This window comes from Falco naumanni, chromosome 8 (genome assembly GCF_017639655.2).
Source record: "Falco naumanni isolate bFalNau1 chromosome 8, bFalNau1.pat, whole genome shotgun sequence".
Taxonomy (NCBI): Eukaryota; Metazoa; Chordata; class Aves; order Falconiformes; family Falconidae; genus Falco; species Falco naumanni.
Genome location: NC_054061.1, coordinates 7,245,397 through 7,265,154, shown reverse-complemented (window position 1 = coordinate 7,265,154; position 19,758 = coordinate 7,245,397). Strand labels below are relative to the sequence as shown.

Sequence of the window (19,758 nt, the reverse complement as noted above, 5' to 3'; positions counted from 1 at the left end):
AATTTATTAATACTCCCACTGAAGAGAAAATACAGTGCAGGCTCAGCCCTTACTGAACACACAAGAATTTTTTTTTTTTATAAAGGGGGGTCTGGACCCACATATCAAGCTCAGAGTTGTAAGCCGAGCCCAGGACACCAATCATACAATCATTTAGGTTGGAAAAGACCTTTAAGATCGTTGAGTCCAACCATAAACCTAACACAGCCAAGTCCACCACTTAACCATGCCCCTAAGTATCACATCTACGTGTCTCTTAAACAATTCCAGGGCTGGTGACTCAATCACTTCCCTGGGTAACCAATGCACCAGAAAGACAGCTTCTAGCATCTTCGTACTGCACAGTGCACATCACTGCTGATCCGGATGCTCCCTGAGCTAGGCTTATCCCCATTTGTTTCAAAACGTTGTTCAAAAACGTTATGGATGTTGTAGGTCATTTACTAACAAGGGAAGGATGATGTAAAAAACCCAAAGCCAATAGAGACTGGACAGACAACAGTGCATTACTAGCCAAGCATGCCAAGAAATAAACGTGACGATTTTTATCAGAGTGCATCACAGTTTTTCATGGTAGTGCTCAGAACTCAGTTTTACAGCAAAATTATTCTCAGCTTCTGCTTTCTTTACTCAAAGCAGCTGATCTCTCACAGAATCCTTTGGAAAACCACTCAGCTTTGCAGCTATCATTGCTTCTTCTGTCTTCCATCCTCCTCCCTTTTTCTAGGCAGGAAAATAAGAGCTTTGCTACCTGGGGACAACTTAACCAGATCATACAACTCATTCAAGTTTTATTCGTTTCCCTTGACTTCACACTCAGCTCACCAGCAACTGGATATAATGTCACCAGCGAGACAAGCTGAGCAACAGCTGAGACGCGGTAGCAAACTAAGGAGAATGACAGGGCTGGGAAAGCCACCGTGCCCCAGGCTCAAGAAGACCTGGACCAGGGGACCCCAGAATTCACTCAAGATAACACCTTTGCTGTACAAGGAAAATAACCTCTCTTTTCCTAACACCCTGATTTTTTATATCTTTTTTTTTGACATCTTCAGTGTCAATAGAAGCAGAGAAACATATAGAGTCTAACAAAACAAGCCTCTCTGCAAAACATCACATTTTCTAGTACAGCAAACCATAAACTTCACAGAGGACAAAATAAAGGAAGAGATCTCTATGAAGAAGATACCAGAAAATAGTGAAATCATCTTTTAAAAAAATATTGAAGAGAAGAAAATGAATCACGTTACATAATTTACTTTTAGATGCCTTGCAGAGAGGCTACCACAACCTCAGCACTGAAGATTCCCGTGAACCTGGAAGCAGTTACTGGCTGCATGTTATCCTGCCGCACTGAATTCCAAAGGGTGCTTGCACAGGGTGATACAGGAGGGGGAAGAGCATAAGCAGAAAAGAAACTCCTTCCCTAAAAGCCAATTCATACAGAAACATAATCTTGAAATTAACCTGTACTCATTTTTAAAGTGGAAATTTAAATAGAGTGATAATTTAAAAAAACTGGCATAAGCCTGCCTCTTGCTAGCTCAGCATTTAGCGATTTTCACCTATGGAAAGGTTCTATTTTGAGTAGGAACCCTGACAGCAACGAAACTGAATAAGATTAAATTTGAATTAGTCAGAAAACCATCATACTTAGATGAGAACAAGCTTCTCCCAGAGTGTTTAAACTTTCTCTGAGATTTCCGAGGAAAGGACACTGCTCTGCGTTGTTTTTTATGGGAAAGTCAACAGCCTGAAGAAACATAATTATTGTTCATAACGTCTATAAAAGATTTTATCAAAAAGTATCACATTGGCAGGGCATTTGAGGTTAAGCTCCTGATTTTAGTTTCCCCTTTAGCCTATTTCCAGTTGCTGGGAAAGCTCAATGAGGGATAGAAGTGTCCATGTGAACACATGCAAGTCCCAGAGCAGAAGAAAGGGAGCAGTGCTTTCCCCTGCCCCTGGAAACCACTCAGCCTTAAAAGAAACAGCCTCAGCCAGAATCCTGCATGTTCCTGTGACTGGTCCACTTTGTGTCTGGTAAGAACAGAGTGTGTTTTAGGGCAAAGACCCCAGAAGTCAAGATCGCTTTAAAGTTAAATGTCCAGTGTTTCACAGAACCCAGCAAGGACAGCAGTGCCATCTCTTCATGCTACTTGTCTCTTTCCAAGAGGTCCCTGTGACCTTTAATTCCTCTACAGAGAGACACCAGGGACTTCATTTTAAGCAATGCCATGAACAACTCCACCACCACAGCAGTTTCAAGTAGTGCTTCAGAGCCTAGAGCCCTCCTGAGAACCAAGAGCAGCTCTCTGGACCAGAGGCAGAATGGTACAGAGACAGATGGGTGCTTGGTACAGCAGCAGCTGGCAGATGGTGAATAAAGAAAGGCAAGAGGACTACATAAGAAAGAGTGCACCTTCTTCATTTTGATTATATTTTTACACCCAGTCTTGCTGAATGCAATTATTTGTCCTGTTACAGAAGTACACGCTGCTCAGATGCAAGCTTCCCAGAGAAGAACTTGCACTGCTAAGTGGGTCAAAAGACTTTACTTAGAAGTCAGTAAAAATTATCACCCCAATGTGTTTTGTAGCCTAAATAAACACGAGTGACCACACACACTACCCAAGCCTCAAAAACCCCTACTACATATAAATGTTTAACCCTATCCATAATTCTTATTACAAATCAAAGTTTTTATTTTGTGAGAAATGATTCCTTCAATTTCTACCCTCAAAATACTAGTGTAAGCAAGCAGCTTACTTTTTTTTGCTGATGGGGAAACCAAGCTGCCAGAGGCATGAGGGACAAAAAAACAGGTGTGGAGCAAAATTCCATTCAAAGCAGTGATAATACTCAAAGCAACTAATTAACTGAATGCTCAAAATAATTCCATTAAGTAACTGAACACTCAAAAAAAATTCCATTTCTACAGTAGCATCTGCTCCTGTGAACAGTCACATATTGAACCCCACTGAAGCTCAGTGAAGGAGATATTACTCCCATTTTACAGCTATAGATGCTGAGGCACAGAGCAGCGAAATGCTCATCGTCAGATCTTGCATTTGCGTGCCCCCTCGTACTCCCTTGCTTCCTCTCTAGAAAACGTGGAAAGGAGACAGGAAAACTCTTCCCAGGCAAGCTGTGCCTCTGGGTAGGTGCAGGATCAGCAAGGCAGAGCTATGATGGCTGATCACAACCAGGAGTCCTGCAGGAGAGAGGAGGACCCCTTCCAGCTGCCCGAAGGGGAGACAGCTGCCAACAGCTGCTGGGGACAAAGCGCTACAAATGGTAATGCCAAAACAACCTGCACAGGGCCATAAATACACAGGGTTCATTACTGTGCAACGCCCTCAACACACAGCGCTTCAGGAGGAACAAGTTCTATTTCTACATCGCATGCTGGATAACCTGAGAACAGTCTGAGAACAAAACTACCTGGAAACTAACTCCTTTGTGAGACTCTATGAGTGACATTTGCTTCCCAGCCAGGGCACTGCTTCAGAGCTCCTCCACTCATGCCGAGTAAGGGGCAACCATTTTCATTTAAACATATTGTGTATTTCTTTAAATAAATAATAAAAAAAATATTTTCTTTTCCCCCCCCCCACCTGTTGTTTTTTTTAAAATATACCATCAAAATCTCTGGGTGGAATGTGCTTTCCTTTTGAAAGGAGCAAAATTCTTTGCATAGGTAGGAATCCAATTCAGTGACAGTGGAATCAGGCAGCAGTTCAACATCTTAAAGGAATATTTAGGAAATATAGGATAATTGTAAATAATTGTAAATCATCTGTATTTCCAATTAAAGGATTGGGGGCGAGGGGAGCAGGTTTTGGGGAGTTTTTGTTTTAACAACATGACTCATCTGAAGAACATACAAAGCCATCCTAAATTCCCCTTAAATTCTCAAGCCCAGTGTTTTCTACTAGCTAAACACAGCCTTAGTAAACAGGGCCATTCAACCCCATTCTAGGGACCACTAGGCTAATAGAGGTAAGTGGAGTTTAAACCAGATTAATAGATCCTAATGTCTGCACCTTGTTAACTCCAGCATTTGGATTACTCTAAAAAGGCCACCCGTATCTGCTAGCAGGGCACATGCCAGTGGGGAAATGGCTCATGGAAGACCTGAAACAAGGGCAATGACCAAAGCATGCTCAACAGCTTCTAACACAAACATTGCCTGCCTTTCCTGTAATGCCCTGATGCCACTGGGAAGTAACGATGCAGCCAGGCAGAGGACAGGAGACGCCAGGAGGCTTCAAGGGCTCCAAAGAGACAACAGGGGACCCTGTGGATTGATCTTAGTTGCCATCATGCCTGAAGCATCCCAACCCTCTGCAGCAGCTCCTGCCGGTAGTGCTGGGCCATCACAAGTACATACAAGTGCTTATCTCTCTGCCAGCACAGGTCACTCTCTGGGTCTTGGTCCTTATCCCCAAGTTCAATGAGACCCACCCACGCTGAAGCGATCGCTGCAGCTGTGGTCAGCAGCGCTACGTCTCCTGTGTGCAGGTAATAACTAATTACTATGATATTAACTCTCAAGAGACATAATAATCCCTATAAACTTCGTTTTCCTCCATTCCAGGAGAAATTTATTTGGCCTGGCCTTTTTCTAGCAAGTATTTAGCATCCTGTGTGCACATATTTAAAAAGAATTCCTAACAAATCACTCAACTGAAAATAATTTTCCCCGAGGAGGGAGCGAGAGAACAAACACGCGCCAGATGTGAGTCACACTGTTCACTGCACTCCTGGAAGGCACTCGGATACTGTGATGCTGAAAACAGTGGAGGAATCGAGGTGGGACACAATTAGCCATGTTGTATTAAATTGATTTTTATTCAGTTTTCCTACCAGGTTCATTGCTGCAAAAACAGAAGAAATGAGGTTTCATGAAGTGATTTACAAGGTGAGGGGGTGGCAGAACAAGGTAAAGAAAAGTACTAGTACCAGTCTTCTTGTTTAGATTCATCTTTGCTCTGTTTCAAAACTTTTACATACCAACAGCTTTGTATGTGAATTTCTGGTTATTGCTATAAAAATATTACTGCTACTTTTTTTGTATCTACTCTGTGGGAGTTTATTTTTTACTGGTCTTAGATGAAAAGGTTGCAGTTAATGTTGTCTAACATAAGATTTGGGAAAGCTATTCACACGAAACTGCTTTCTATTAAACCGACACAATATTATTGAAACAATGAAAAAAATGGAATTTTTTGAATTTTTGCTTTGGGATTTTTTTTGTTATTTTGGAACGCTGACATTTCACTTATTTGCAACACTTCCACTTTTCTATTTTTACATGAAAACATCACAAAATCAATTACAAATAAAACTTCTGTTGAAGATTATTCTTTGGGGCAAATTATGAGATTGAATTAAAATACTGTTTTACTGTAAATCAAGATTACAACAGAGCAAATTCACATTTGGAAATACCATGGGTTAACATAGAAAGGGTAAGAAAACTTGATTGTAAAGAAAATAATAAAATAATGAAACTCAAAAATGCCTGATTTTCCACAAGGAAAAATTTCAGAAAGTATTTTGTAGGAATTTGGGGTGAAAAATAATGAAACGTCAACACTCCCTGTGAATAAGACTTACGTAAATCATTCCTCTGTTCCTTGATACATGACAACACAGAGGAAAGATGTACATTAGGGTGCTGGCCTGGAATATGGGACATTTCTATTCAAATTTCCAAATCGACAGAGATTTCTGGTTTGACTATGGGCTTTTCTATGTCTCAGTCACCAAGGCTGTGAAATGCAATAAGAAAACACACTGCCTGCTCCCTACTACACTTGCTATGATAATAAGGTGGCATAAGAATTCCTTGGATATATGCCAGTTCCTTCTAGCCACACTCACCTGCTCCCAACAGTAAAATGTTTACTGATAATAATTACAAGCTGAGATTATCAAAGCTGCCTGGGGGATTGGGATGCCCATGGGAACTGGCAGCACAGAAGCTCTCCGCCTATGGATTTTGCTGAAACTCTGATTGATTTTGCCACTCCACCCCAGCAACATTTCAAATGCATGCATGCAGAACAGCAAGAATATTTACAAAGGTAACATCTTCATGGTGGCTAGGCAGAGAATCCCGTTGTGCTGGAGGTTTTATAAACAGAGTAAATAAGAATGCATGCTCAAAAAAAACCCTGTATTGCGGTTCAGCCATGCACCTTTGAGCAGGGACAGTTCCCCACTACCACCATGCAGAAAATTTGCAACTTTGAAGCACTTGAAGGGTCACATGAATTCCAACAGCCTGTTCACAGGACACTGCTCTACAACTATGAAAGTAACTTCTTCCTGCTCCTTTCAAAAAATCAAATCTCAGTCCAAATTCCCCATGCAGAGAAAAACCCTTTGTAGATTATCACCTTCTCCATCAACATCCAGAATTGTTGATGCTGGTTTTGCAGCTGATAAGCTAATCAGCTGTTGTCCAGCCAGATGAGATTTTCTATCAGGTGGAGGTACAGAAAGTTTTCCAATGAACAGCAGCAGTGTGGGGAGGGCACTGACTTACAGCACTGTCCTTTGCTAGAATAAAAGCTTTCCTGAGGAATAAGTGTCAAACTAGTCATGCCCAGAGGAAGTGTTGCTGTTGCCTTGTGGTTTTATTCTGACCCTTTAGCCTTCCCCAAACCCAGTGGCTATAGACAGAGCAGAGCCTAGAAGAAAACTCCTCCTGCCAGAGGTGAAGGGAGGGATGCTGAAAGGGAGAGGGGGGCCAGCAGCACATCCCCAGCTGCGACAGAGATTTTTCACTTTTCACACATGTGAATCCTGGCTCAAATCTTCAGCAACAGCCCAAGCTTTAGCTACCTCAGAGGCCGATTTCCTACCAGTCCTGGAAGAAACGAGGGGCCCAGTGCCCCTCAGAGAATGAGAGGGCTCCAGGTTTATAAACCAATTCGTCTGAAGAGAGCTTTCCACCACAGACCCGCCCCACTCAAGATGATCTGGATGGTACATCAGGCATCATTAACCCTGTGCCCCGGGCATGGGCACACACCAGTCACACTGTTCACTAAAGTCTTTGTCAAAGACATGAAAGCTGTCGGAGCTTTGTGTTCTGTTCTGACACTCATGTACCTTGACCCTCCTTTTGCACTGTGGCTATTTCAGTTTAATGGAGAGGGAAAGCTCTCCCACAGCTGAAGATGCCTTTTAATCCAATTTTTATATTTCCTATTCTTTCATTATTGCTATGGATTCTGGAAGCTTCTTGCTACAGTTACACAGCCCTCTGATTTTGGAGGCAAGGAAGCTTTATCCAGGGCAGCAAGTGAACAAATAAATCTAGTGCTGCTTCGACCAAAGAAGGGAGGAGAGGGAGAAGGCTGGAACTAGACTGTTCATCCCAGCCTTGTCTCCTACTTTGCTTCTCCTCCCTCCAAGCCAGACCCCAGGGAAGGCTCATGTTCACCATCTCTCCTCTGCTTTTCTTGCAGAGCACGCAGCAAGAGCAAAGCCCTCCCCTTCTGTGTAGGAGCAATTTGTTTACACTTCCCAGCCTCTCAGAGGGTAGGAGAGGGATGAGATCCTCTCTTTGTTCTTTATTGCTTGGGAAATTTGCATAAGAAGAGACTCTTTGTTATTTAAACACTCATCTGCTCCCACTGCTTAGTCTCATTTTGAAGTCATAATCCTCTATTAGCCACGTGTCAATCTCAGTGCTGGAGGGATGCCCTGGAGGTCAGACTGCAGTTCAGGAGCCCAGGTCTGAGCCTCCATGTGCATGGGAATCTGCACGCTTAAATGCCCTCCTTCTGAAATTTAAAGGTCCTCCTTCTGAAATAGGCGGGTGTGAAGCCTGGGACCAATTCCGGTATCACTACTGCTGTGCCAGAGCCAGGCAAAGTCCGGTGCAGTGACAAGCAAGGCTGTCCCCTAGCTGGCAGGGCACTGGGCAATCGCCCATCCCCAGCCAGCCACCCCAAAGAGCTCCAGAGCAAGGTGCACTCAAAGCACCGGGGACACCCGGTGCCGGACACAGCACCCATAAGCTCGAAGCGGGTCTTTCATTACCTCAATGACCTTGTTCAGACCGAGAACAAGCCAGGAGCGTTACTGGCCAGATCTAAAAAGAAGTCTTCCCCAGCGCAAGCAAGAACAACTTCATTTTCCTCACACGTAGACAGGAGCAAGGAGCAACTCCTTTGAAATCAGTGGCATGAAGTCAGTGAGAGAAATCAGACCCCCTGAGTGCTGATGGAAGCAGCAAAAGTTTCCAGATTACATTTTTAATACCTAGTAAATATTTATTCTGTATTTCATTTCACATAGGAACACTGAATAAAGTCGATTTTCAATATACACCAGCAACAGACTCAGTCCTGCTACAAGGAAATGAAATGGTCTTGTTATGGTATCTGGGAATCCTTTGTTCAACTAAGGAAGGAACACAGAGAGCTTAATTAAATACGTTAGTAATCACAAGGTAGTTAAATGTCAATTGGTCATTAAAATATGGAGTGTAATAAAAGCCTAATAATTGTTGAATTTTGAACATAAGTGTATGCAGCAGCATGGGTAAAGTATTTTCTGTTAAAAGGTGGGGATTTTCTTCTGGAAAACTGCCACCATTTTATATTTTTCTGGTTTAAATTTTCATTAAGATTTCTAGAGCCTTCTGCCAAAATCATTGTCAGAGTCCTGGTCTTGAATTAATATTATTATACCATGTATGACATACCTTATTTCTGAAAATAAAAACCATTAAAGTAGCATTTGCTTTTGCTAAAAAATTTGCAGAAATTTTCACTAGAATCTAATTCTGAAAATTCAGAATAAATTTTAATTTCTTCATAGAATTGTTGCTCCTCTTTTGACTAGTGTTATTTATACTGTTTATGGCATCTAAAAATCCCCTTCTCTAGACCACTGTCAGGACGGAATTTGATCATCCCAAAGAAGAGTGGGTTGTTTCTAAAAGCAGCCCATGGCATCATGGATAATTTCATCTGACATGAAGCCACAGTCTCTGTGACTTCAGTTGTGGGTAGCAAGAGCCTCTAGGATGGGGGCTATAGAAGTACAGAAAGAAAGGGATTTTAATGACTGGTGGTTATTCAACAATTCTTTCCAATTCTACTACACACACAGAGGGGGTTTTGGGGGAAGGGGAAAATAACCAAAAACAACCAACCACCACAAACATGTGGGCTTTTCGGGTGATTTATTTAGGACTGAAGAAAACTGCCAGCCTGGAATTGACTTCTAGCTGTCTGCAAGCAAATGCAACACGGGAAATGCCAGTACAACACATAGTCCCAGAACAGCCCTTTATCCACATTGTCCCACTTTGCAGAAGACATTTTTCCTCATAAGATGAGGTACTTGCATGGTCCAAGTGTCCCCAGTTAACCTCAGAGACAACAATCCACCCGTGGAGTGGATTTGAACAAGATGGAGCTAGAGCAACAGTTTAGTAGCACCAGTCCATGAGGAAATCTTGTCCATCCCCTCTCATTTTTGTACTTTACATTACATATAATCTTTTAATCTTCTGCTGAGTTTTTGTGAATTTGCCATTTGTGAGGATTTATCCCCACTTTCAAGTAGGGTATAAATAACATCCTGTCAGAAGGGGTTAATAATACGAAAGAATACTTAAAGGACTGGACAAAAGCTACACAACATATCCTGCTTTCTGATTTACTATCAGCTGATCTAACCACTAGTGTTCACTGCTTCTAAAATACCAAACAAACCATGAAATTAAAAATCCCCTGTGCCCTACCTTTAGTACACCGAAGAAATCAAAGGATCCCTACAGGGGCTTAATTCCTTACTGGTAAAGGGAAATAGCTTTTATTTGAAAATGCTTTTTGAAGGAAAAATCCTGTATTTGGCATGAGGAGGGAAAAGAAAAAAAAAAAAAAAAAGATAGCTTAGCTGTTGTGATTTAGCTAAAAATATACCAAGTTATAAAAGGTACAAGCTTGGTATTGCTCCTTCAGAAGTTAAATATTTCTGACCCATGGAAAAAACCCGAAAATCTAAGAACATCTTGATCCCAAAGGTAATCCTAAATTATTTTGGATTTTAGGAGTCACATAATGGCAGTAAATTTTCAATGCTGTAAAGTGACTAAAATGGAAACCTGAAACACGACTAAACCTCCCGACACCTGGCCCCAGGCAGCCCAAACACGGTCTTTCTTTTTGACTGGGTGGCTTACCCACTTTTATCAATCATGCCCATTTCCACGTTCAGTCTGGTCCAGTAATTAAGAACGTGTTTCTACCTTCACACAGTGTTGCTCTGTTTCCCTGCATCTTGCTTCATGCACGAGGTATGCATGAAAGTATAGGTATATACATATATATATAGGTAGTGATACCTATATATACATATACCTATATACGCATATAGGTAGCGATGCTGATAGCCGGGCCTGTCTAAGCGTGGGGTGCAGCTGCTTCTGTTCTCATTAAGTCAAACCTATGTCCTGGCCTCTACTGGTGTGCACTGGATGGACATAGGCAGGATGCTCAGGGAAACAGAAACGACTTTTAATACACAGAGAACTTTCTTGCATCAAAGGAAACAGAATTTTTTCACCAAAAAAAAAAAATCAACATGATAAATAACCCAAATCCATTGTGGAAGGAGGCAATAAATGCAGATCTCCAGCATCCACCTCCTGATGTGCAAGTAAAATCAACTACCTACCAGATCTGCAAATGCCTCTGGCTGCTCTGTAGGCTTTAAGTTCCATGCCACCACTAATGACTGCGAGGAAGAGTTTTGTTTGAAAACACTATGTCTAACTTAATCTTGCTCCCACATTTGAACAAGGCAGGAGTCCGTAATTTCCTGACCTCTGCTGCTATTCAGGGCTGATGCACCGCTTGGAGCCTTCAGTGTCACGTAGGGACTGGACTCGACACATCCAAATGACCCACAGAAACCTGACATAGAAAAGGCTCAAAAACATCAGATCAAGCTGATTTAATTGGGAGAGAAAGGGAACACCACTGAGTTGAAAAGATTTGGGGGCAGAAGCTCAGTGGTTGGCCACACAGTAAATAAGGATAAAGCAAGCAGGTGATGTAACTGATGTTTCACATGGGTCAAGGAAAGTTCCGTTATGTTGCAGATCATGCCCTCGGATAGCCCTTTCACGGCTGTGTTTTATACATGCCTGTGGGATTTAGCATGTGCATTTAACCGTTTTAAGAGCTTTGGGATCTCCTAGGAAGGTTTCATGCTACCAAAAGTCATTAAAAGAACTACTCAACACACCCATACGTCAAAGGATTGCACAGCAAAATACCCAGTTGAACTACGGGCAAGGACAGAAATCTAGTCTATTTTTCCATCATCACGGGTGCATAAATACCGTGCAAGTTTACATGCAGACTCGGACATTACCTATTCCAGTTATACCTCCTTCATCTGAGTTTAGGAGAATTACTATGTTGTCACTTGACAAGCTTGTAGATCGCTTGTAACCCAAGGTGTATTTGTGATGTGCCTATGATTGAAAACCAAACCCATCAATCCCTTCCAGTGACCAGCTCAGTCCAAGAGGAAACCTGAAGCGAGCCAGACTACAGGCACTCCACAGAGCACCACAAAGCTAATACCTGCATAGAAAGAATTAATACTGAAACAAATAAAGAAGTCTGGTTTAGCTGTGTAATGTTGAAATATTAATACTGTTGGCAGAGAGAGTACATGAACCTATTATTTTGCAAAGTGTGGCTAAATATAGCGAAGGCAAACATTGAATAAGTAACTCGAGAATGCAGTTCTTTAACTGGATTTTTATGAGGCCTGTAGCCAGACACACAGATTGCTTATTCCATTCTGCTTCTATAGCTGGAACAGATTTTCCATAAACAACCTGTGAGGCAGTTTTTAAGTGTAGGGAAAATGTATTTTGAAATCCTAGATAACTTCATTTCTAACTACGAAGGCGTATCTACCAAGTTGAGAAATAGGAAACATGGTTGGTTTCATCAGTGGAAGAGGTTTGACTCTAGGATCTACGGAGAGTGAAATATAGCAGAATTGTTCTGAATTAACTTCTTACAACAGTAAGGCCAAGAGAGCTTGACAAGAGAGCCCCAATCTAAACTAGTATGAAACAGAGTAGCTCCACATAACTACCACCACCAATACAATTTTCTGTGTACATCTTTCTCCCTGTATTGCTTGCACATAAAATCTTGCATGAAGGGATCTCTGCAAAGTATGCAAGAAATAAGACATATTTGTCATTCCATCCCCATATTTATTGTTAATCTAAATTCCTTTTGAGGAGGGAAAACATCAATTGCAGAACAAGGAAAAGCAGAAAGTCAAATCTCATTATGCAATCTGTGAAAAATGCCTTGATCAATGCAATGGAGCCTTAACAATTGCATAGAGTTAAATAATTCTCGGCATCTCAGCAAGTGCTAAATTCATTTGGCACACCCTTGAATTTCAAAAGAATTCATAAAAGACAAGAACTAACACAACAGTGGACACAGCCTATCAGGTTATCAGTGACTCGAGCCATATGCTTTAAGCAGGCATTAAAGGCTGCATACATCAGACAATAAGCTAACAACATTGTTTTCTTTCATGTTCCAGACTGCAGGCAAAGGACTGGGATTCAGTTCCCTCTTCTACTTGATGGTATTTGAAGTCACAGTTCTCAAGAACACACAAAACCACCAAGCAAGCCACAAATGCCCCAGGGCTCTTGCTCACCAGATGTGGCATCTGGGCTGCCCATAATATGCCAGACTGCCCGATGCAGGGAAAAGACATGCTTTCTCCCTTGCTGAATATTTAAGTGTTGTACATGAAGTACAGCTACTGAGGCAGGAGTTCTCACCTTCGTTTACACAGACGAAAACCCTGCTTACACCCTCACTAGCGAGGAAGTCTTCTGTAAAACAATTCAAGCAGGTTTGAACCCATTCAGCCAGAGGAAAGGATCGAACTTAAGCCTCTCCAACCATAGGCAGGGCGGCTGTAAGGAAAAACTGCATTTTAAAGTAATCTTCTACATGAATAGAAATGCTCAAGTAATTACATAATGATCAAAGATGCATTTCAAGGGTTTGGGTGGGTTTTTTTCCTTTTCTTACAATGACAGTGAATAAAAGAGGATTTTGTCAAAAGTGGAATTTTGTAAATTTGCATAAGCCTGTAAGAGTACACAGCTGTTTGGCCACAAGGATTTGGCATTTGCTTCTACAGAACAGAAGAAAGCTCACTATGTATACTGCCAGTTCCACAGACTTTTGTTGTTGTTTGCCTGTTTTAATTGTTTGCTGCTAACCACAGACAATACTCTGCATGGATGGACCTGCAGACTGTCTCTGTATAGCCATTTTTATATTCTTAAATCAGCAGCAAATATGATGGGGTGGGAAATACCAGGAAACTGATGTACTCCTTGCTGGAAGATGGAGTTTGTAGACTGTGATCCTGCAATGGAGTTGTAGGGTCATTTCTGCCATTCACCCTTAATCAGGCCAGAAGTCCACAAAGCCATGTGGGCTAGTTTTAAGTTAAAGCAACACAAAATGGCCACGTGTGATCTTGAGAGGTTCAAAGAGGACCTGTGACTGCTGCTGTTTGAACGCAGGCCACCTACATCCCTCATTTTCACCATGACAGAGACTTCCTCCCCCCTTCACCTGGGGAAATATAAAGCAGAAGATTACAGCTATTACAACCATCTCTGGTTTGAAACAAAGTTCAAAACTTGTCTTCTTTAATCAATCTTCCAGCAAACTAAGAGGGCTGTAAATTTCACTTTCATGGAATCAAAGCACTAGGGCTAAATCAGAGTTTTTCCCTCTGATACCTTTCTCAAAGCAAAGCACAAGTGAAGGAACTCAGATGAGAAAGTTAACCGAGCTGACGACACAAGCCACAGCACTTTGAGGAAAGCAAAAGGCAAGAGGTAGTAAAACATCTTGGCTCTAATACCATAAGCTGGCGAAGCACTTTCGGCAGTCAGATACAATGAATATTCAGCAATCTCTGGGTATTGTGGCATAGCAAAGTGCCTCTGTCAGGGGAGCCATTTCTGTGGCTGAGGTGAGAAAATAATAGATGTCCACTTGGCAGAGGTAGCCACAGACATGTTAACTCAGAGCACATAGGTCTCCCTGGGTAGTATCCAGCTGGAGATTATTAATGAGTCTATTAATGAGTGTTTCTACTGCAACGGAGTAGGGAAGATTTTAGCCTACGCATTGCAAGTAACCCTCGGGATCAGAAGTTCAAGAGAAAAAAGAAAAGGAACATTCATAAACAAGAATAAGAGCAGAGACTCATCTAAATATATTGTGCTATTATACAACACCCACAAACATACATGGAAACGCCTTTTTTTCTTCCACAGAGCCAGTCACAGACAGTAAAGAGCTGACAAATGCACAAACAGAAAGATAGTTTCATAAATACTGCTAGCATGAAACCATCTGAAATAGCCAATTTCTTTCACCACCTTCATAATAGTCCAGACATAATTTAGTCTGGATTTCTTCCAGTCCAGATTCACTAATGATACCACAGACTATAAATGGCCCTTCAAACAGCAAGAGTAATGGGTAGCACAAGACCTGGTTAAAGGGAACAGTTTGCAAACAATTTGTGGATCTGTGTCAAATTTAAGGGCATATTGTAACAATTTTGGACATTTACTAAAGTTGAAGAAAGCAAAAAAAGTGCTTGCCTCTACAGATTTAAAGAACTAAGTTCATTCTTTATGTTGTCATGATTTAACTCTACACAACCGTTTTATTCCTACTTTTATTGTATACCCAAGCATACACCTCCCACAGAAAGCACAATCTAGCTGTTGAATTCCCAGAAGTCCAAGGTAATGGATCATATGTGAATGGACACTGAAGAAAAAACTGTGTTTATTAGTCTCTGATGGGCTGCAGTAGGAACTTGATTAGAAAATAACAACCGTCACACAGCACCTGGCAGAAGTTTGTAACTCAGTGTCCTGTCACTTGCAGCCAAAGCAGACGAGACATATCCAATCCTACAGAAAATAAAGATGTTCAGAACTCAACCACCTTCTCCCCCTGTACAGTACCACACCACTTCTATGTTTTCTGCCATTCCTCTCTATCCCATATGATCCCTTTGCCTAGTGGCTGCATGGCAGCCTTGCCTGTACTACTGCAAGGCTCCAGGTGTTGGTCAACCCTCTCTCATTTCTCGCTTGCTGTCCTGAGCTGCAAAATCTGTGCTTTCCAGAGGGTGAACAAGCTCCTTGACTGCTGTAACATGTCCTCTCTAGATGCTTGGCCCAGTAGATGAAATAGCAGAAGTTACAGGTGCTTGATACGCTCAGCTCTACAGAAGTTCAGCACTCAGTTTCTTCTGTACTCTCCCCCTCTAGTTTGCAACCATCTCATGACTTTAGCCTTGTTTGTATTGCACTGGTCCTTCTTTCTTCCTCTTCCTTTCTTTTGGTATCAATCAGCTCTTAGCCTCATCTTCTCTAAAGGAAATATAAGAAAGCACCGAGTCATGCTCTGCTTTCCTGGAGAAGACAGACATTTTCTGCATTACTCTCCATTAATTTGCAAGCATTGCACAGAACTGGACCAACATAAACTATCCTTCCATCAGCTCAAGCACATCCCCAGAGGCTGGGATATTTGTAGAGTTAAAGATAGCTACTATCAATAAGAAACTTGTCTCCCTTCCCCCTCACTGTACTTAGAGCATCTCTGGAAGCAGCTCAGTGCTGCAGAGAGACATGACTTCAGAGAGCAAATTGATTAGAAGAAATTTTATGTTAAAGCAGGGATGAAGAGGAGGGACAGGGAGAGGCTAGAGGCATCTGCAGGATTCTCCCGGGACCACACAGGGGGATGTCTGAGCTAGTGCTGTACCCAGTCCCTGCAGTGGTGCCTCTGCAGAGCACCAGGTGAGTTCCACAATGCAGCAATCCACCCTGCCAAGCCTCCTGCCTGGCAGCTCCCTGCGGCACAGACGTGTCTCCAAATAGAAAGATGTATCCACCACCACAAAAACTAGATCTCACCAAGTCGTCTTAACATTAAGCATCTGAGAGGTAGAGACAGAAAGCTTTTCCTTGCTAATACATTTGCTGAGCTGCAAGATATCCTGAGAAAGAAGAGGACTGAACTGCAAGCTCAAGGTGCTGGACTAACACCAGAGTTAACCGGTGCGCTAGGGTAGGGTTCACATCTCTCAAGTCTGTAAGTACCAGGGATGTGCAAAATGAGAGGCTTCCTCCACTCCAGCAGCACCTGGTTAGCACAGAGACCATTCCACAGAAGCATCGAGTGTGACATACTCCATCATTGGCAACTGCCAGGCTGCAGGTACGACCTTTTCTGTCCTACACACCAGAGGATTAAACCCATCTGAGGACAGTGAAGAGTGTTTCAGACACGTGCAAGGGAACTCTCTAAGGACCTTAGTATATCTATTTGGGCTGCCTGAGAGGTCTTCATTGCTGTCATTACCCATGTGTAGACCCACAAGAACTCAGGTAGCGTCTGCACAGCTTTGTTACACAGTCCTACCTACCACAATGCTGGAGTTCTCTGGCAGCCAGTGGACCTGTGCTACAGTCCCATCCTCTCCCAAAGGACAGAGGCACTCAGAAAGGCACCACAACACACAAGCTGGCACACAGCAGTCCTGTCAATGCAGCAGCGTGGAGACTAGCACCAAACTGCTGCAAAAACGTCTGACAGCTAGCAAGATCCAAGCAAGTTAATTTAAAGCTGTCTATGCTGCAGCACGGATATATCCAGAGAAGCAGCACCACAGGGAAATGTATGCAGTGTTGACACCATCTAGGAGGATGGTGAATGGTGAAGTAGCTGCTCCATTTCTGTGCAGGACGGCCTCAAATGCAGGATTCACATTCAGCAAACAATAAAAAGAAGGCAAAAAAAGTATGGGACTGTGTGTTGCTGATTTATCTGCAGCCTGCACATTAACAGCATCTTCTCTGGAGCCCTTTTAGTCTACCAAATGGTTCTGGCTCAAACACAACCTCTCCTTTCCTCCAAAGGAAGGAGGAGGAAGGAATGAGAGGGAACATCTGTGGCTAGGCCAGGGTTTTACAGTGCAACTAGGACAGGGAAATAAAGCCAATAAGAGCCATCAGTGCTGGCAGCATCAGAGGTAGCATCAGATCTTTGGTGGAGACTCTTTTGTAGTGGACAAATAGAGAACATGCCAGTGAGGAGCTGTCAGGTCAACACCCTACATCCCTGTTATGAGGGATATTAGGCACCCCCAAGCCATACCAACAGGTACGCAACAAGTTAACAGACCTGAACAAGAGCTGTCTTGGTTCACTTGCTAAGACTCTGTTGCTTGTGAAATGAAACACTATAGATCTAGGATGATGAAGGACAAAACACAGCAGACAGTGTCATAAATCCTCTATAAAGGTGCCTGAGTACTTAGATGCTATCAATGTACTCTCAATCACAGTGGAAGAATCATGCCTTCAAACATGAGGGTTCAGCAAGGTTACCATGGGAAATTCCAATAATCCTCTCTGAAACGCCTCAGAACCGTAAGCTCAGGAGAAGACCACAATGAATTATACAAGAAAAACTTCTGTAAATGACTCAACAGTCCTGCTGAGAGGCCATATCTACAGCAGTTTCAAATCACACTAGAAGTTCAACTGACAAAGCAACTTCCTCGAAATTCACTTCCATGGAGACAGGCTGGTGTCTCCAAGCACCACAGACAACAGAAAAAACACTGAGCTGTATGTGCTGCATCACGCTGTCAGGTCCAGTGGATGTGGGAGCAGGAAGCCAACTTCACTAGAAAGAGCAATAAGGTTTATGAACTCTTTATTTCCCTGTAACACATACTGCCTGGTTAAAGAAGGGTTTTTCTCAATCGCTTTGAAGCTGTGCCACTCCAGCAGAATTTTGCACAAATTCTAGTATTTATCTGCTGAGAAATTGTAGTATTTCAGTAGCACTGAGGGAGCCCAGCTGCATACCAACATCTCTTTTGAAGCTGATACCTGCTACCACACCACTGCTTTACCTCTGTGAGGAGCATGTCCGTCACATGGAACTGTCAAGGGCATTCTCCAGTTACCAGGCTGGGCCTTGGGAGGCTTGATGCTCCTGAAGTAGAAGACAGTAAGTCTTCTCTGCCACAAGCATATTCCCCACTCCTGAAAAAAATACTTTGCGAAAAAGACAAACTTCTACCAAACTCTGCAACATCTCTGGTATTACCAGCCACTTTCTTAGCCATGGGCTCCAGACACCTACAAGGCTCCTCTGAACGATGTGAGTAATGTAGGGGCTGTGGCAGATGCTGCTGTGAGACACTGTGGAAGGCATTCAGCTGTGACAGCAATGGGAGCTGTACAAGTGGAAGATGCAGAGCTAATTGAGTAGCCTTATGGATATTTATGTTACCCATAAAGGCCCACAAGCGTCAGTGACTGCATCAAATCAGGTCACAGTGCCAAGGGGAGCAGCATGAGGACTTTGCTCTTTTTCAGGCGTGAGTGAACGAGTGCATACATGTCTCGGGCACTTCATGGGAAGCCGACCTTTAATGGGTTGGGAGAGAACTCTGTTCATCCTGCTGAACACAGACATTCCCTTCCCTCCCCTCCATGCAGATCAATGTGACATCTGGATAGAAGTTATCCCTATTCCTTCCGACTATGCCATCAGGGCCAGTTACTGCCGCACCAGCTCTCTGCAGCTCAGACAGCAGCTGCCTCCTGGTGAGGGGCCCAAGAAGAGAAGGAAACATAAGAGAAGAAAGCTCCCATCCAGCCTGCACAGCACCGTACGCACTGGTTCTTGCCAAGCCCCATTTCCAGCCCACTCCCTGCAATCTTACTAACCCCCCTGAGCCCCTGCACAACAAATACCAAAGCAGCCCAGCACTCAGAAGGGCAGAAAGAGGGATAGCTGAGCAGGAGCATGACATTTATAATATTGAGCAATGTAAAGGAGGAAATGGTTCATCACCTCTCCCAGCGTACAAAGTGGCATCAAATGGACTAGCAAGACACACGTTCAAAGCAGACCAGAGGAGAAGCTTCATTAAACTACAAAACTGCTTGCCACAGGACCTTCAGGATGCCAGATGCTTACCAGGACTCAGGAAGCAGCTAGACAAGTTCAGGTGGAAAAAGCCCTATCAAGATAAAAGTTATGAAGTCTGGTTTAAGCAGCTGTTGAGCTGCAAACTACTGGAAACTCTGACCCTAATCTGCCAGCTCGTCCACAAGCATCCATTTCTGATGCTGTTGAAGAGCAGCATTTATAGCTGGACCATTCTCTGGCTCAGAACAACTACTCTAGGATCAGCTAAGGAACAGAAAGCACCAGAGCTCTGCAGGGGAGTTCAAACCAGACTCAGGACAGCTGCCGATGTTCATACAGTCCAGGGAGAGCTTTGCAGAGCTTTCAAACTGCCATACCCATAGCCGGCCATTGGGCTGAGGCTCCATGGGGAAGTAAACATGTAAGGGATGGTTAGAAATATCCACAGAAGGACAGCGTGAGCTAGATTTGCAAGATAAAGAGTACAACTGCCTACTGATGGGAAGCACAGGAGAAAAGGAATGATACCAGCTTAAGTTTTTATTATCTTATTTGCTTCCAATACATTGTAAACAGACACTGCTAAACTCAAGAAGACTTAAAGTAAACTAAGCAGATTATACTGTGATCAATAACTTACATTAAAAAAAGGTCACTTTTAGAG

General features: G+C 42.9%; 1 long non-coding RNA gene across 3 annotated transcripts in view; it reads right to left on the bottom strand.

Annotated features, from left to right (window-relative positions):
- The window catches only part of LOC121093188, a 186,983-nt gene that overhangs the window by 102,884 nt on the left and 64,341 nt on the right, over positions 1-19,758 (bottom strand). The gene's annotated exons all lie outside the window — the stretch shown is intronic.